This window comes from Pteropus alecto, unplaced genomic scaffold, assembly GCF_000325575.1.
Source record: "Pteropus alecto unplaced genomic scaffold, ASM32557v1 scaffold22, whole genome shotgun sequence".
Classification (NCBI taxonomy): Eukaryota; Metazoa; Chordata; class Mammalia; order Chiroptera; family Pteropodidae; genus Pteropus; species Pteropus alecto.
In genome coordinates this window covers 19,336,815-19,343,016 of record NW_006434839.1, presented here as the reverse complement: position 1 = coordinate 19,343,016, position 6,202 = coordinate 19,336,815, and the positions used below count along the sequence as shown (strand labels likewise).

Genomic DNA, 6,202 nt, shown 5'->3' with positions numbered 1-6,202 from the left:
CCTCACTGTGCTCAGGATCAGCCCACCCGCTTGGAGAGGCATGAGCTATTTCCATTGACTCAGAACATTGTCCACCTGTTTCCCCTTCTGTATTGTTGAAAAACTAGCAGTCTGATTATTAAGCTTCAAAGTTTTTAAGACTAATTATAAATTTCTCCTGCTATCAATTGAAGAAGGCACTGGAGAATAATCCTAAACAATAGCTGGCTCATGATTTACTTTTCATTTGCCTTTGAAATAATGTGCTTTTTATCACAGATTAAAATTATTAATTCCATCTTGGATGTAATACCAGCATTCCCAGAGTATAATTGCTTTCATGGAAAAGAAAGTTTAAGGAAAACTATCTGAGGTGTATCTAGCATTCAGGGAAAAGCAACTGCAGGACTGACCATTTGTTTTAGAATAAACATAAATGTGTAATACACATGCAGATAATGAAAAGATTCTGATTTTATCTTTTAGCTTCTAGAATCATAATCAACACCTTGGGTGTGTCAAAAAATATAAAAAGCAAAGCATATCATACAAGGAAATGCACCTTAAATAATTTATTAAAAGGTTCTTTTTAAATCAGTGTATTATCTCGAGCCTGGGACCAGAATTAATTAATTCCCCATCCATTCACCTGAAAAAGTCAGGGAGAACCTGACACATTGGAAAAAGTCCTAGACCAAGACTCAAGAGACTTGGGTTTATGTCCTGCAACTAACATTTAATATCCATGGAAACTTTGTCAAATCCATGAACTTCTCTGAGCCTCAGTTTCTTTGTCTCTAATTTGGGTATAATAACAATTGCTCAAAAAAAAAAAAAAAAAAAACCCAATTGCCAAAGCCATCCTGAGAAAAAAGAACAAGGCTGGAGGCATCACTCTGCCCGAATTCAAATCATATTACAAAGCGACAGTAATAAAAACAGCATGATATTGGCAGCAAAACAGACACCCGGACCAGTGGAATGGAATCGAGAGTCCAGAAGTAAATTCATATACATATGGGCAAATAATTTTCGACAAAAAAGCCAAAAACACATAGTGGAGAAAGGAAAGTCTCTTCAATAAATGATGCGGGAAAAACTGGAAAGCCACCTGCAAAAGAATGAAACTAGACTGTTGTCTATCACCACACACTAAAATTAACTCAAAATGGATTAAGGACCTGAATACAAGACCTGAAACAATAAAATGCATAGAAGAAATCATAAAAATGAAACTCAAGGACCTTGGACTTAAAGAGGATTTTATGAATTTGACCTCAAAGGCAAGAGAAGTAAAAGCAAAAATAAATGAATGGGACTACATCAAACTAAAAGGCTTCTGCTCAGCAAAAGAAACTGTCAACAAGGTAAAGAGACAACCATCCGAATGGGATAATATATTTGCAAGCAATGCTTCCAATAAGGGCTAATATCCAAAATGTATAAAGAACTCATATGGCTCAATAACGACAAAAAAACAAACAATCCAATCAAAAAATGGGCAGAAGATCCGAGCAGACACTTCTCCCCAAAGGACATACAAATGGCCAACAAACATGAAAGTATGCTCAACATCACTAGCTATTAGAGAAGTGCAAATCAAAACCACAATGAGATACCATTTCACACCTGTTAGGATAGCTATAATCAACAGGGCAAGTAATAAATGCTGGAGAGGATACGGAGAAAAAGGAACCCTCATGCACTGTTGGTGGGACTGCAAATTGGTACAGCTACTATGGAAAACAGTATGGAGGTTCCTCAAAAACTAAGAATTGATCTACCATATGATCCAGCAATCCTTCTACTGGATATTTACCCCAAAGACAAAAAATCATATCTATAAAGATATTTGCACACCAATGTTCATAGCAGCATTATTCACCAGGACATGGAAGCAACCGAAATGTCTTACAATAGTTGATTGGCTAAAGAAGCTTTGGTACATATATACAATGGAATATTATTCAGCCATAAGAAGAGATGAAATATAGCCATTTGTAACAACATGGATAGAAGTTGAGATAATCATGCTAAACGAAATAAGCCAGACAGAAAAAGTTGAAAATCACATGGTATCATTTACATGTGAGATATAAACCTAAAAGCAACAAAGGAACAGGACAAACAGAGACTCATGGACATGGACTATAGACTAGTGGTTACCAGTGGTTAGGGGATAAGGGAGGAGGGGGGAGGTAGATGGGTAAAGGGGGTCAAATATAGGAGGGTAGGGGGAGGGCAAAATGGATAAAAGGGATCAAATATATGGTAGCTGAAGGAAACTGGACTTTGGGTGTTAAACACACAATAGACTATACAGATGTTAAATTATAATGTACACCTGAAAATTATATAATTGTATTAACCAATGTTACTTTAATAAACTTAATTTAAAAATAATAAGAAGAATTGCTCTGCCTAAGTAAAAAGATACTTTTTAGTAGTAAAAATATTGAGGAAAAAAGTGTGAAGGAAAATATAAAAGATGTATACAATATTAAGAATTATGAGTTGGATAAGAGAACCAGACTTTATTCAGTATGAGGTCATCTCCCCTTCCTTCGGTTACCTTCTTATTTCCAAGCATCGATCCCCTGAGGAGAGTAAAATGTATTGAGTGTCTTTTCTGGTAATGGCAGAGCTAAACACTTTCTCTGGTATTTTGTTTCATTCTTATGTCATTACTATTTTACAATGAACTCAAGGATAAGAAACGTTGAGTAACAGCTAGTGATTTTTAGAACAGGAAAACTTAAATTTAAACTCATGGTTTTTTCTACTACATACTTTTTTGAGGGTGGGTGATTCTTCTTTTCTCCTTTCCTCCTTTCCTGACCAACTCCCATCCCTTCAAGGCAACCAGATTAGTGTCCTCCATCCTTACTTAGCCCTGGAAGTGAGGAAAGATAGTCTGAGGATTATTGTCAAGCTTTGATGGCAACAGATCCTAATTTTCTCAGAACAGTCTCTGTCTCTGCTGGTTGTCTTGATGTAATAACAACAGTAGCCTCTTTTCACTCAGAAATATTTTGGTCTGGACCTGCGATGCTAACACTGGCCTTATACCATGAAAGTTAAACAGAACCATCAAGAAATTAGATCAGTATTTCTCAACAGCCATCACTAGACATTAAATTGAAAATTTGTAAGTGTGCGGCAGATTTATATATTTTTAAAAAGTGTATGCAGCTAAGCTAAAATGGAACATATATGTCTGGGGAAGATAAAAGCCAGGTGAGTAATTATACTGAAAAGACAGCAAAGACAAAAGAAATATAGAAGTCACGGATACATAAATGAAGAATTGTGATATTGGTTATGTCCATATGTTCAAGAAAAATAGTCTACTCACTCATAATAATATATTTCAAAAGACGATTTGTAAAAGCAAGGTGTCTCTTCTAACACTTGATATTATTTCTTCCCAGGAAGCAAGTAGAGTGAATAAGAATGCATTTCCCACTCTCCAAAGAGACATTTTAATTAGGCTGATTGTTCCGGCCCCTGTGTATTTCTGTGAGAGGATGTTCTCCAGTGACCTGTGCCTTGGAAAGAATATTAGTCTCAAACCAATATTCAATTATGCTTTTCATCTACCTCCTGATTCTAGGAGGGATCTTTCACCTTTCACTCTTGACATTGCCAACCTTAATATATTCTCCTATTCTTATTGAATTATCTAATTTTTAAAATTGTTTTTTGCTATTTAAAATCAAGTTGAAAATGTACAGCTGAAACTTACTGGATTTCGTTAACCAAAGTCACCATAAAAACATTAATTAATTAATTTTAAAAATAATAATTAAAAATTAAGTTAAAATACATACATACATACATACATATCAAATCAAATTGTGTATGTACATGATGAGGATGTGGAGCAACTGGAATTCTCATTCAGTGCTGGTGGGAGTGTAAATTAGTATAATGACTTTATGAAATTGGAAATATCTACTATAATTGAACATACATTTACCCTTTAACTCAGTGAATCTTCTCCTAGATATAAAACCAACAGGAACTTGTCAGTAGCTGCACCAAAAGACATATTCAGAAATGTCCCTAGCAACATTATTCACAGTAGCCCCTAACAGGAAACAACCCACATATCCATCTACGTTCGCATGGATAAATTGTGGTGAAACACCACAGTAATGAAATGAGATGAAATGAAAATGAAAGAACGACTCCATTATACAATATGGATGTATCTCATAGTCATGCTTAATGAAACAAATTGGACTCAAAAGAAAATTATATATGATCTCCTTTATGTAAAATTTAAAACAGGCATGTCTAATGCGTCGTGTTAAAGTACAGTTATTTGTGTGAAGGAGATGAGGATGGTGATGAACATGGGATAAGACCGACTTCTGAGGTCTGGTGATGTTCCATTTCTTGATCTGGGTGGAGGTTATAGAGCATCTTTTCCTTCTAATAACTCACTGAGCTATATATCTATTATTTGGTCGCTTTGATATACATAAATTATACTTTAACAAGAATATTCATCAAGTTGTGTGTTTCTTTTTTCTTTTCCCACAATAAGTCTAGTTAACATCCAACATCAGACATAGTTACAAGCTTTTTTTCTTGTGATGAGAACTTTTAAGACCTACTCTTAACAACTTTCAAATACACAATACAGTATTAACTATCATCACCATGCTATACGTTACATCTCCAGGACATATTTGTTTTAATCGGAAGTTTAACCCCCTTCACCAATTTCACCTACCCACCCCACCCTACTGCTATCTCTGGCAACTACCAACTGTTCTCTGTATCTATGAGTTTGGTTTCTTTTTTTAGATTCCATGTCTAAGCGAGATCTTTGTCTGATTCATTTCACTTAGCATACTAGCCTCAAGGTCCATTCATGTTGTCACAAGTGGTAGAATTTTGGTCTTTTTTATGGCTGAATAATATTCCATTATATATACATGTTATACATATTACACACACACACACACACACACACACACACACACACACACACACGTACGTTACATCTTTATCCATTCATCTCTTGATGGGCACTTAAGTTGTGTTTCCATGTCTTGGCTATAGCAAATAATGTTTCAGTGAACACGGGGATATCTTTTCAAGTTAGTGTTTTTGTTTCCTTCAGATAAATACCTAGAAGTGGAATTGCTGTATTATATTGTAGTTCTAAATGAACAGACTTTTGGCAATAGTTATAGATTAACAGATCGTTCGAAGAAAGCAATTTTGGGGAGAAGAGTAGAAGCCGAATCAAACATGGAACCTATTGAGATGATTCAGGTAAGATATAAACTTAGACCAGGAGAAGAAGTGAAAATAGAAGGAGAAAGCATTAGTTTTGGAGGTAGAACTAACAGCCTTGTGGGGAAGAAGACAATGAGGGAAGTGAAGGAATTAAAACTGACTCCTAAGTTCTGAGTTCAACCAACTGTGTGATGAGAATGATCAGAGGGTCAGATTTGGGGGTAGAAATCAAAAGCTAAGTTTTTTAAGACACATGAAGTTTGAAATGTCATATTTGTCAGCAGGACACATGAATTTGAAGCTTGGAAACAGGCACAGCTAGAGCTATAAATTTAGAAATTATCAACACATGGATAGTATTTATAGTCATTAAAGTGGAATGATTCATGACTCAGTTCTCAACCCTGTTTTGTTCAACCTTTTATCAGTGACTACTGATAAAGGTCTGAGCAAAATCACAGATTAACAGGGTCAAAAGTAAGAAAAAGCATGATACCATTTAATAGGAATAATGTCATCCTCTTAGGTTCCAATAACCTATTACTTCATATTAGCAGTGTGATTTAACCAAAATACAAATGAGTACAAAAGATTTTACTAGCCAGTGGGATTAATTGAATAAGCACTAAGATAAATCAGCCAAAAAAAAAAAAAAAATCAGTCTACAAATCAATACAAAGAAGGTAATGTAGTATTCTTGCTCCTTGCGCCACTCAGCCCCCAGACCAAGTGTTATACTTTAAATGTGATTTTTTGAGTGATGTTTCAGAGAAAAAGAAAATTACAAGAAGCATTTGGAAATAGTGACACACAAAGAACAACTGAAGGAAATGAATCTGTTTAACTAGAAAAGGGACTTAGTAGGGGCAAGGTCGGCGTTTAAAAACTGCTTTCAAATACTTTGATGGCTGACCTTTCACACTTAAAACACTGAAAGCAGAAGATGATTAATGTGGAGAGACGGGGTGGG

The 6,202-nt window shown here is 35.1% G+C and overlaps 1 long non-coding RNA gene across 1 annotated transcript in view; it reads right to left on the bottom strand.

Moving 5' to 3' along the window:
* Positions 1–6,202, bottom strand: part of LOC112478703 — a 22,837-nt gene that overhangs the window by 9,710 nt on the left and 6,925 nt on the right. Inside the window, exon 2 of the long non-coding RNA XR_003045950.1 lies at positions 2,770–2,872. This is a non-coding gene — a long non-coding RNA (uncharacterized LOC112478703). The remainder of the gene's footprint in view (positions 1–2,769; positions 2,873–6,202) is intronic.